The sequence below is a fragment of the Manis javanica genome, chromosome 7 (assembly GCF_040802235.1).
Source record: "Manis javanica isolate MJ-LG chromosome 7, MJ_LKY, whole genome shotgun sequence".
Lineage (NCBI taxonomy): Eukaryota > Metazoa > Chordata > Mammalia > Pholidota > Manidae > Manis > Manis javanica.
Genome location: NC_133162.1, coordinates 136,068,996 through 136,081,794, shown reverse-complemented (window position 1 = coordinate 136,081,794; position 12,799 = coordinate 136,068,996). Strand labels below are relative to the sequence as shown.

Sequence of the window (12,799 nt, the reverse complement as noted above, 5' to 3'; positions counted from 1 at the left end):
CCAGTCCCCACCCACCTGCCCCCCCCCAGGCTCCTCCTCAGGGTGACCAGCCCAGGATGTCTGACCTGACAGCTGCTAGGAGAAGGGGCAGTGGGGGAGTAGGGAGAGGAGGGAGGGGCCCCTCTGGTGCGAGAGGCCCCGGCAGGGTGCGGCGGGCCGGCAGGCTGAGCAGCCCTGGTAGGGAGCTTCACCTTTCGGGCCTCAGCCTCCCCAGGGAGAGGGAGCCCAGAGCTCCCACAGGGAGGGCTTAGGGTGAAGGGTGTGTAGGTGAGGGCCCAGCACAGAGCCGTGGCCGAGTTCCCCCCTGTTCTTCCCCCATCCCAACACGGGCTTCCTCCCACCCAAGCCGGAAGCCGAGACTCCACCCTCCGACCCAGCCCACAGGTGCCTTTCTTGGCACTGCCCTGCACGCTTGCCCCCCATGATTCATTCCGCTCACACTCGAAATTCCTCACAGACAGCAAACCCCGCCCCACCCACCTCCTCTCCTGGCCCGACCTCCCCTCAGCAGTGTCCTGGCTCCGCAGCCCTGCAGGGACCCCACAAGCCCCCCACCTCACTCTGACCCTTCCAATAAAAGGGTAAAATGGTAAAGACCCGTGGGACCCAAACAGCAGCTGGAAGTACTGGCCTCTTAGTGGCAAAAGCCCCCACGAGCCTGGATATCCCAGCGCCAGGCCCCAGGCACAGCCTCTCCATGGAGGGTCAGCGGGGACACAAGGCCAGGGCCAGGCCCGGGTGTCCATGACACAGGCCACTGGCTGGCCCCTTCTGTCATGCAGGCTGGGCCCTGCACAGCACAGGCCCAGCCCTCCACACCACCTGTTCAGAGATGTCAGCACAGTCACCCCAGAGCTGCCCGTTCCCTCCACTTAAGTGTGGGTGCTATTCTCAGCCCAGGCTCTGGAACGCCGATGGTGACAGAGGTGGGATCCACCCCTCCAGTGCACAAGCCCCTCATCAGCTGCCTCCTGAGCCTGGTGGGGAAACCGCCTGTGTGGAGCTGATGGGTCCAGCCCACCTCAGCTGAGCTCCGAGCCGGTGCTCGGAGAGGAGAGAGAGAAGGCCCTGGTGTCCCACTCACCATGCCTCCCGACAGCCTCCCTCAGGGAACCCTGCTTCCCTACTGATACCAAGCCCTCTCCTCCTCCAGGCAGTCTTCCCTGACTCCACCCCAGGCACAGGCACACACTGGATGCCATGTCCCTTGGATGCCCTTTGCACATGTCTGTACCTATCTGAGAAGCTCCACCTGACTGTGCAAACAGGTTGTTCATTTATTGTACCCATCAGAACTCTCCGTGTCTACATCTGTGAAATTGGAACTATTAAATAGTACCAAAAGGAAGAAAGATATGTGTTTTCTTTTTCAAGTACACTACTGTTACTTTAGTTATTGCTGTTATTTGTGTTATCCAAGGGCATCCCCTTAAACAGCTCCCATCCAGTCCTGCCACCCAAGCAGAGATGCCCCCCCCTCAGCAGCAGGGAAGGCCACCCCCACCCGCCCCTGTGGGGACTCCCAGGCCCTCATCTGCCGGAGCTGTGCTAGTGGCGTCCCCACCTCGGCACTGGACTGTCCGTGCATTCCTGGCCCCGGGGAGGGCACCTGAGGGCCCCCGCACTTGGCAGGTGGGGAATCAGGGGTCCCGGCACTCGCTGGTTCGGGGCCCCACGGAAGAGCAGGGCGGCCCTGCCCAGCCCAGGACTGGCTCCAGAGCTTCACTAGCACTGAGGCGAGAGGAGAGCTGGGAGGGGCTGGGAGGGGAAGGGGCGTGTGACCATCAGGTCCAGTCAGGGTGAAGGCTGGGCATGGGAGGGAGGGCCACAGAGCTGCCCCCGGCCCTGGCAGATGGAGTGAGCCCTCGGGAGACAGGCAGGGCTGTTCCAGGCCCCGTGCTCTGCTGTCCCAGTGCTGGGGGGTGGGGAGGGGGGACACTGACAGGCCCCATTCCCCCCACCCCAGTAAGCACAGGAGGTCAGTGCAGAGTGGGCAGAAGCCAGGGCCTCCCAGGTCCATCCCAGGGGTGCAGGGGAGGCCAGAGGGCTCAGGGTCCCACCTCTACAATGGGAGGAGAGCGGTTCGGCCAGTTTAGCAGAGAGGCCCATTCATCTCAGGCTCCCCGCTAAGGAGGGACCCCAGGGTTCTGGCCCACATGCCTCTGCTCAGCCTGCCCAGGCTTCCTCCAAAGGTCCCAGGATAAGGGCAGAAGCAGTGAGGTCAGGAGATCCCCCCCCAACACAGGGGAGGGCAGAGGCCCCCAGAAATCACAGCAAACAGCAGCATTCCCTCCACGCCTGCCGGGGGCACTCATGCCCACCTATCCCCTTCCTCCTGGGGCCTCTTCACCAGAAAGTGAAAATTGAACAGCCAGTTACCAATCCCTTTGTTACAAAGAGACAAAATTACAGGAATGTGCCAAGGCACACAGGTGAGAGCAGAAGCGGGTGAGGCCCGGGGTGGACGCCGACCCAGGTCCTGGATGTGACTCTGGCCATGTGGCGCTACAGCTCCAGACACGTCCGGACCACCTGAGAGCCGGACACAGTCCTGCTGCCTGCGGGAACAGGGGGTCAGGCTGGGCGGGCTGAAGAGGTGGGAAGCAGAGGGGCCCCTGCTGTCACCTGCTCCATCCCCACATGGCCCTCTGTGGGCAGAGTCCCCCACCCCACCCCCGATCCGGGCTACACTCAGCCTGGACACACACCCTGGGCCTGGGCACCTCAGCCACCCCCACCCCAGAGGACAGCGGGGTCCGCAAGCTGGCACCCACCCAGCAGTGTCCTCGGGTGTGAAATGGTGACACCACTGTCCCACTGAATCCTCACAAGAAGGAAGGGGAGGCTGAGGTGGTACCTTGCCCAAGGTCAAGGGCTCAAGAGGAGCAGAGCCGGCGTTTGAACGGGCTTCCACCTGCCACACTACGTAAGGTGCTTTGTGAAACCTCTCCCATCCCCTGTGTCCTGGGACCTCACACCCCGACGCGCTTAGCACTAGATGCCTACTGTGTGCAGGTGCCAGCATCACAGACCCTCAGCGGGACCAGCCTCCCCCACCGAGGACCCAGAATCTAGCAGGGAGGGCAGTTAACCCACCCACGGAGGAGCAAGCCAAAGCGAGAAGGGCTAAGGGACTGGCGGGGCCTAGGTGGGGTGGGGGGAGAGGGGCGCTAGAATCGGGGTCTCAGGCTGTGCCCGGAGGCCTGTCTCTCCCAGCGTCGCTCAGGGGCAGCCCTGTGCTGGCTACAGATGTGGGGACAGCCTCCCTTGGTCTCTCAGTGGGCATAGCAGACGGGGTGACCTGCAAGTGCAGTGGCACAAAGTGGGGATGCAGGCATTGGGTCTGCCTTGCTGCTGACCCAGCTCCCCCAGCCAGGCCCGCAGCCCTGCACCACCCTCCGGGCAGCTCCACAGGCCCAGGCCAGGCCGGGGCCCCCGCAGGCCCACCAGACCCAGTGCCGGCAACAAGAACCCAGGGCCCCCCAGGTGTCTCGTCCAGACCCACAGTCCGCCCAGCTAGGGGGGCCAGGCCAGTCACCGTGGGGGAGGTGGTGACACCGCGGCTCAGCCAGCCCTGCCTCTGGGACAGCCTGCTCCACTGAGTCCTTGAGCGCATGGGGAGGGGACACAAATAAACTCTTGGCTTAGTTTATATTCCAGAAAAACAGCAATATTTGGATCCTGTCCCAGGTTCAGCAAATGCATCCAATTAACTGCGGATTCTGCATCTCAGTCTGGATCATTACTCAGCTCCCATTCCTGGCCATTGGCTCGCTCTGAGGCCTCCCCTGTCCCTGGACACCCCCCAATCTTTCTTCATGGGAGGTGGGAGTTGTGGTATCTGAGCCCAGTTCTCCACCCGCCCTGAGGCTCCCTAGGGAGTGAAGCATGGAGCCCCCTCTGTCCAAATCTGACCTTCTGGGGCCCCTTGATCACTGCAGGGAACCTGTTCCAGAGCTGGGGGTGCTGGGGCCACGCAGAGGTCCTGGCACTATGACGGGCCAGCTGTGCACGCTCACCCTCTGCCAAGGTATGCTAGCACGCCCACACACACACACACACAGGGACACGGGCGCGGGCCAGCTGGGCACCCACAAAGGCAGCCTCCACACACTGCCTCTGATCTGGAGACACCCTGCAGCTGTATCTGGCTGTATCTGGCTTCCCAGCACCCCTCCCCCTGGATTCACAGATGGGGATGGCACCCGTGGGAAGGGCCCCCTGGCTTCCCTGAGCCTCTGCGCTTTCCTCAGCCACAAGGAACCGCAGTCCAGGCCTGCCCACCTCACAGGTCACTGCGAGAAACAATGAAAAACGGCGAGAGTGAGGGCTCTGCGTAAGTTACAGAACGCACAGAGAGGCTGAGCCTGTCCTCTGCAGCATGTGGGCCCAGCAGGGCCCAGGGGGAGCTCCGCCTGCCTCTGTCCCAAAGCCAGAAGCTCACTCCGCTGACTGGGAGGGAGCCCCACGCTCCCCATCCCCACCTGGGCCCACTGAGGCCCCGGCCAAGCCGAGATTCAGCCCAGGCCTCTCAGGGCGTCCTCTCCTCTACACATCGGCTCCCTGGATGAATGCATGAATGGCGGGAGACCCCTCACCTCTGCCCCCAGCTCAGGCCCTCCTCTGACCCTCAGCCCACCCCACTCGGAACACTTCACCTCCTCCACCCTGTTCGTCCGGCTCCGGCTGAGGGGGGCTCTGACCACCCTCCTCGGGAAGAGGTACCACCACCTCCTAATTTAGCTTTTTCAGCCTATAGAGGAAATAGGAGAAAAAAGTCCATTACAAGAGTCCCTCAGCACAACACAAAAGTCACAGTGGTCCACCTGAGAGCACTCGGTGGGCAGGAACGGGGTCAGGCCAGGCACTGACCATGCGGACCTCCTCGTGGGCCCCCTGCATGGTCCCGGGGGCAGGAACTCTGGTTCCCACTGCAGAAAGGGCACTGAGGGCTCAGAGAAGGCACAGCTGGCCCAGGACCCCAGGGGACACAGTGCTCCTAGGCCACCCCACCCCTGCCTCTGCCAGCGTGTCCTCCCCCACACTCACCTCCTCACTTTCTCCTTCTCTGCCCCAGCTCCAGGTACCCCCTTCCCCTGACAGCCGCCTGGCCCCAGGCCATCACCCAGACCTGCTCTGATACAGTCACCGTGGGCCGGAGAGGCAGTCCTGAGGGGGCCGATCCAGCTCGGAGCAGAGAGAGGGGAGCCGTGGTGGAGGGTGTGAAGGGAGGGGCCCTGGGTCCCTCGGAGGCCCTCGGGCCTCCCTGCACCAGGTCTGTGCCCAGGCCCAGTGGTGGGCCCAGGCATGCCCAGGCTCAGGCATGTTGGCCACAGTCCTGGGGAGAGGCCAAGCTGAGCAAAGGGTCCAAAGAAAGTAGCAGCAGCTGTTGGAAAAAGGTCCGAGCTGGCAAAGGTTCGCAGTGCCCCATCCCCCCTCCCAGCCCCACAGCCTCTGCAGAGCTCCTCTCACCCTGGACCTGAGTGGAAGCCCCCGCCCCTCGCCAGCCAGCTGCTGCCCCCACCACCCCCAGCTGCTGGGACCGTTACCGGGGCCCACACCCCACCCAGCAGGCTCCCCACTGGCTGGAGGGAGCCATCCTCCTCTGAGGACCCCCCAACTCTGCCCTAGGAGCCAGGAGACCCCAAATGACCATGGTGCCAAGGGCCTGGCCTAGAAGGGCAGAGCACACAGGAACAGACCCACCCACCGCAGTGTCACCTTGAGGCCCCATAACAAAGAAGCAGACACACATGTGAAGGGGGCAGTACAGACGTCGCTTAGCCTGTGACCCCAGCCCTGGCGAGGTGGGTTCCAGGATGGCAGCTGCCCCAGGCCCTGTCCTTCCTGGGCACGGTGGCTCCTGACCTGGCCACGGTCATTCCTGCAGGGTCTCAGGACTCACCCCCCATATCCCCCCCGGTCCTCAGAAAGCCGGGAACCCCCTCGGCCCAGGACGGTGAGGCACTGGGTCCTCAGCTGAGCCCAGGCTGGGAGACGGACAAATGGTCCAGGCAGCACCAGAGGGGAGAGGTGAGCGGGCCGGGCACAGGGGCCCCCCTGCCCTCCAAGGCCTGCTCTTCCTCACTGTCTTTTCAGACTCAGGCCTCATCCCACCCAACCCTCATTCATACGCATTCCAGCCACCCCAACAGGCTTCCAGAAACATCCCTCCCCGCCTCACCGCCCGTCTCCTTTGACCTTCCGGCCCAGCTCAGGTGCCATCTCCTCTGAGGAGCCTTCCCTGGCTTCCCAAGCTGGCAGGAAGCCCTTGCCTCAACCTCGGTGCAGTGTGCGTGCCGGGAGCTCCTTGAGGGCAGGGGCCCCTCTCCCCCAGCGCCCTCAGCACCTCTGCCCCACGCACACTGCGGACACACCGTCAACAAGAGAATGACCGCGGGGATGAACAAGGTCATCGCGGCCTCTGGGGGCCAGTTCCATGTAAGCTGAGGCAGGAAAATGAGGGGCCAGCAAGACATCCCTGGAAATGCCCTGAGGGCTCCAGGATGGGTGCCTGCAGGGGCCCAGCTGTGGCTGCTGTGGGGAGTCCCTCCCCAAGGCCCATGGAGGCTGCTGGCGGCCATCCACCCACTCCCAGCCATGGCACCCAGCCCTAGGCGCTGCGGCCCCCCACTGCCGAGGTGGAGACGTCTGCAGCCCCCTGCCCTTCCCCGGGGCCCAGGCAGTGGGGGGCACCCTGACCATCACCCTGAGGAATAGGGAACATGACGCCCGCTTCCCAGGGCACCATGGCCAGTTGTCAGTGCCCCGAGGCTGCTGCCCACCCCCAGGCTCCGACGCCCACCCTGGGTGCAGTGTGCTGTGGCCCTGGGCTCTGGGCTCAGGGCCTGGGGGTGGAGGTGAAGTCCAGGAAGCAGGGGGAGGAGGTCCAGCAAAGACAGCAGAGGCAGCTCTGAGGGCCGCAGCTCACTGGTCTCAGGCCCAGCAGATCGCCCAGGCCCGCAGGGCAGCAGGCCCCAGCACCTCTGTCACCAGGAAGCTTCCTCGGGTTGGAGGACCCCCGCCGGGCAGCCAGGCCAGCCCTGCTGGCACCTGGCACCTCCAGCAGGCAGGGCTCCTCAGCAGAGCCCCAGCCCCTCCTGGGAAGCCCGGGGTCTGCAGCCCCTGGCTCAGGCGAGCTCCGCGCAGTGCTGAGGCGTTTTCCCCGGGCCAAGGCGCAGTGCTGTGATGCCCAGGTCCCTCAGAACTGCCTGTGATGGGGCGAGATGTGCCCCCTCATCTGACTCCAAGGCCTGAGCGCTCGTGCTGCCTCCCCTGCATGCTGAAGGCCTGAAATCCTGCAGCCACAGCTCGCCTACCGCTCCCACCCCACACTCCAGGACCCAGAGGGCCTCCCTGGCCTCTGCCAGCTCAGCCCATCTCCCCCTGCCTGAAGAATCCATGTATCCATGCAAAAAACATGCGCTGAGTGCCTACCGCGTGCTGGGCTGGGGAAGCTACTACTGCTGGAACACGCAGGACCCACCCTTGGGGAGCAGACACTCCAGGGGGCTCGCCCTGCCTGCCCAGGGCCTGCTGTCAGCCTGGAGCTGGGAAAACCACCTCCCCACTCCACAGGAGTGGGCGGCATGGTCCCCAGAGCAGTAAGTCTTAGACTTTAGATTCTACACCAGGACAAGTCTCCCCCAGTGTGTGTGTGTGTGTGTGTGTGTGTGTGTGTGTGTGTGTGTGTGTGTACATGTGTGAATGAGTGCATGTGTGTGTGCACGCCTGCATGTGCGGGCGCGGGCACGGGGGCCCAGTGTGTGTGTGTGTGAGCACCTGCATGTGCGGGCACGGGGGCCCAGTGTGTGTGTGTGTGAGCACCTGCATGTGCGGGCACAGGGGCCCAGTCAGCAGCAGGACTATTTCCTTTCAAGTGCATGAAGAAACAGCCAGTATTAACATCATTTCATAAAAGAAACACTGCTGCAACAACATAAACCAAAGTAGGCAGATACAATCTCAGAAAAAGGGGGGTTCCTTTCTACTGAATACACGGAACACAGCTTTTAAATCCAGGAAAACCCTCTCGTATACATACACCACTACCTCACTTGTCTTCACTGGCATGAACCCCCATCCCCGGCTTTTGACCCCTCACCCCAAAGCCCACCCCACATCCCAGACGGCAGAGAGGCCACATCCCAAGCATAAGCCTAGTCCCCAAGTGGGGATTCAGGGGGACACAGGGGCCCCAAAATTTCATTTGATAGGAGAAGGAAAAGGTCTTGGGGACCAAAATCTGTCAAATGGCCCCCTGGTAGATGGACCCTGCCGGGGAGGAGGGGTCAGGAGGGCCTCCCTGGAGGTCTGCGCCTCATTCCCTGCTCACCACCGGGGCAGTGGCAGACCGGACAGCTGGGCAGGACAGCCCATGGGCAAGTCACACATGGCTCTGAGCCGCGGTTTGTTCATCTGCTGAATGGAAGTCATAATGACATCACCTGGCTGCAGTGAAGATGAGAGGTTTTCCTGCGCACCTGGCCCCAGGCAGGTACTAGGAAGTTAATATTTGACAGAGGCTTCTCTGGAGCCCGGAGGGGCCTGCCTCTCTTCTCAGTCCTCAGCCGACCGTCAGCCCTTGGCACTGAGCTAACTTTGCTGCCCAGTCCAGAGCCGGGGGGCCTCTTCAGGAGGAGGCGGCCCCTTTGTGGGGGGCCGGGAGCCCCGGACACCAGCCAGGTCAGGAGGCATGCCCCTTCCACGACATAACAACAGGAACTCTAGGCACCCACGAGCGCTGCCCTTCGCTGTGTCCCTCTAGTCTGCACAACACCTGTTTCAGGGCAGGAAACTCAACTGGCCCAGAGGTCCACGCAACCTGGGGAGGGACTCAAACTAAGCTCTCTAGAGAGCCCTACACCAGCCCTGGATTCCTCTTGCCTCTCAGCAGCCCCTCCTCTCATCCCCCCTCACAGGCAAGCCCCCAACTCCCAGCCCACAGCGGCCTGACCTGTTGGTGCCCTGCTGAACGGCTTTAGCACTGGGGCCCTTTCCTTGGCACTTTGATCCCAAAAGGAGACTTGCCACAGAGGCAGCCTTCAAAAACCACAGCAGAGCAGGGTGACCTGGAACCTGCCAGCCCCAGGTGCCCACCCCCGGGAGACCAGAAGCCTCTGCCCGGCCAATGCCCCGCACCACGTGAGTGCCATGTCCACATCCACAACTGCGTCCTCGAAGCTGGTGCGCGGGATGCTCAGAAAAGGCTGTGCCCATCCATCGGATCCCACCGAGGGACAGCTGAAGGCCACCGCCCCCTCTGCTGCTCTTAGAACTGCCGGCCATCATGCTCGCCTCTTTCCTGTCTCCTTGGCGGGGACGGCTCCCTGAGGGTGGGACCTGGTTTTGTCCAGCTCCCCCATGGCCCTAGAACAATGCTGCGCACAGAGTGGGCGCTCAGTCAATAAGGTTCCACAAGTAAATGAATAAGCAAACCCCACCATCACTGTACTGATGCCCAAGTGGAGGCTGGAGGCTGGGGAAGCTTACACAGAACCACAGGCTATGTGGAGGCGAGTCAAGATTCACCCAGAACTGATTCCCCACCCCACTGCAGGCTGCCCCCTGCACACACAGACACAGGCGCGCACACAGGCATGCATGCACGCACACCACCCTGGGCTGGGACGTCATAAGCCCTCATCACCAAGGGCTCAGCCAGGATTAGCTGTCTAGAGAGGCCTGCCATGGACACTTGCAGGGACCAGGGGTGGGCTCCAGTGTGGATTCATGGTACCACTCTGCCCCACAGAACCAGCCTGTAATGAGCACCCTCTAGGTGTGGGGCACTTATCCAAGGCTTCGCTCTCCACACCAGGGGTGTGGAGAACCACAGTTGTCCCATTTATGCATGGAGACACCAGGCTCTGGCAGGTCCTGCAACCTGCCTGAGGTGCAGTTAGACAGGGAACCCCGGCCCGCCGCCGCCGTGCCCACCCACTGTCCTCTGACATGTCCTTGGAGCCTCTCCTACGGTGAGGGAGACAGAGGTCTAATGGTGCGGTTGGGCCTGGGGATTCCAGAACCTCATGGAAAAGGAACCATGCGAGGCCTGGCCTTAGGCTAAGGCAGGAGGGAGGAGCAGAAGCACATCTTTCGAGCCACACAGCTTGTATGGGACGAGCTGGGTCGACATGGCCCAGTCCCAGGGCGAGGGCCTGGTTGGTGATGGAGAGTGACGGTGAGAAGGCAGCCCCCGACAGGGCCATCCGGGGAGAAGCGGGGAAAGAGCAGACTCGGTTTCCCTGAGAATCCATGGCATGCACAGATCCGCCCAGCACTCAGGACTTAATCAAATCCGGCCAAGATCTGCTCCCGGCCACCCCCCGCACCCCTTCTCCAGGGGAACGGCGCCTTGCCTGACCTCGCTCATACCCCATGCCCTGCCCCACGTCTGCTGCTCCTGGAACCTTTCTCCATGTGGCCCCGGGGACTCACCCTCCTCACCAGTCCCTGGGCAAAAGAGCCTTTGGCTCACTTTGAGCCCAGCTGGGAGCCAGCAGTCTCCTCTGAGTGGGGACTCAGGGGCTCAGGGGGTCTGGAGGCCAGGCTTCCAGCCTCCCAGGCCCACTTCCTTAGCCAAATGGCCCCTGGCCCATAGACCCCCACCCAGAGGCAGTGCCAGGCTCAGGAGCCTTCCACCAGCACAGGAGGTGGACCATCTGCACAGATGACTTGGGCTCTGGAGGAAGCTGGTCTGGGACTGGAGAGGCCCCAGTCAGAGCAAAGAGGCCCAGAGGCAGGGAGGCTGAGGAAGGAGTCATGGGGTGGAGGACGAGCCATGGCAGGAAAGTCCTCAGACACTCAGGGCCAGAGAGATGGACGCCAAGGTGGGGGCGGGAAATGGAGAGCAGGGGTGCAGGGGGCAACATACAACTGGGACCTGGGAAGGGGCAGGGGTGGGGGCCACAGAGGCCCCCCAGCAGACCAGGGGGGCTCCCTGCTCCCAGTGTAACGTGGCTACTTTTCAGGCTGCCGTGAGGATTAGGACTGGTCGTGGAGGCCGCCATGGCCGCCCCATGTGGAGGCCTGGACACCCTGACGAGCGTGGTGCCATCGCAGCCATGTGTCAGGGCTCTATAAATAACAGCCATGCCCCTTCCCTCTAGTGAGCATCCGCTCCACTATGCCAGCACTGTGCTGTCCGCTGGCAGCACCCCCCGGGGCTCCCCACTCCCGCAGGCCCACGGCCCCCCTGTGCTGGCCTTTGGCCCAGCTCCGCTGACACAAGGCCAGCCCCCCTCATTCGCGCTCCAAGAGGACCCCAGGGCAGTGGGCTTCAGGGGAGAGCAGGCCAGCTTCCACCCCCGCCCCAGCTGTCCCTTCTCCCCAACAATCCCCTCCCCCAGGGGTCCAGCCCGCCAACCTCTAATCCTCTGTCATCTGACCCAGGCCCCACCCTAAGCTGACTCTGCCTGGCCACCCTTCTGAGGCCCAAAAATGGACAAAGTCATTTATAGAGGGTCCGACAAGCCAAGTGCAACGGGAAGATGACCTCATGGCGCCCCAAGCCCAAGCTCCAGGCACACAGTCTGTATCCTGGGCGCTCCGGGCATAGCCGGGGCTGGGGGCATGCAGCAACGATGCCACACTGGCAGACACTTGTGACCCTTCCCACATGTTCTCATGCCCTCCTTACACCAGAGCCAGAGGCCACAGGACCTTACAACAGGAAGCTCCATGCCAGCCAGAACCATGTGCACCCAGCCTCCCACTGCACCCTGGGCTCAGCCCAGGACTGGGGCCACAGCATGTCCCCAAGGCAGGATTTGCTGAAGCGAGGCAGCGAGCACACGGCACAGGCCAGCCCACCTACAGGCCTGCATCAGGGCTTCCTAGCCAGGCCCCACATGCCCGTTTGTTCATAAACAGTCCCTCAGCACGTACGGGAGCAGGTGAATGCCGGGTCCCACACAGATCTGCCCCAGCCCCAGCGCACCCAGACCCGTGGTGGAGGCAGTGGGTCACTGGGAAATGCCAAGCCAGGGCCCATGGAGAGATGCACTGAGCTGGGGGAACAGGAGGGCGAGCTCCGCAGGCACCAGAGAGCAAGTTTTCCTTAACCCCAGTGTCACCCTCAGAGACCTGGTGACATTTGGGCTGGGGATGTGGGGAAACTGGGGAAGAAGAACAGAGGGGAGGTGGGACCCTGCTCCCTATGCAGACATTATCTAGGCCCTCCACCAAGCTGCTGCTTGTCGCATCAGGAAATGCCCTCCTACAGCAACGGGGCAACTGGAATTGCCCCATTCCTCACTGATTTGACCCAGGTAAGGTGGGCAAGCCCGTGAGACCACGGACAATTCCCATTAGCCAGAGTCCTGAATACCACCAGGAAATGCCGAGGAGGCCGCCAGGTCTGCACGCCTGGCCCACAACACAGACTGAGCACAAGAGGGTAAAGGGGCGAGGATGATGTGGGTTGAGTCTCCGGCTTCCTGGGCCTTGCAGCTGGGCCAGCAGGGAGGGGAAACAGAGAAGGCTACTTCCCCAGGCAGCCAGGATGCCAGTCTGCTCTGACTTCGGATGGGGAGGGTCTCCCGGCCAGCGCCAGGCCAGGGCATAGAGCAGTCCTTGCTCCAAGGTGCTCCAGTCCCCGCAGCCCAGGCTCAGAAGGGACCAGCGCTTGACTAAGGCCCACGTCCACAGCCAACCAGCTGCCCGCAAACCGTCCACGGCCACAGAACAGGGGCTGAAGAGGAAGGGTGGCAGTTCAGTGAAGTCGGTGATGACACCATCTCTCACATGGAGGGGCCACAGCCCATGCCTCCTGCGCCTGAACTTCCTGGAGGATGCT

At 62.8% G+C, this 12,799-nt stretch overlaps 1 protein-coding gene across 24 annotated transcripts in view; it reads right to left on the bottom strand.

Annotated features, from left to right (window-relative positions):
* The window catches only part of BIN1 (bridging integrator 1), a 49,466-nt gene that overhangs the window by 34,850 nt on the left and 1,817 nt on the right, over positions 1–12,799 (bottom strand). The window contains exon 1 of one of the 24 annotated variants that reach the window (XM_036995988.2): positions 5,050–5,284. The exons of the other annotated variants lie outside the window; for them this stretch is intronic. The gene's annotated coding sequence lies outside the window, so the exon portion shown is untranslated. Of the gene's footprint in view, positions 1–5,049; positions 5,285–12,799 lie in introns of those variants that run through there. 24 annotated transcript variants of the gene reach the window in all.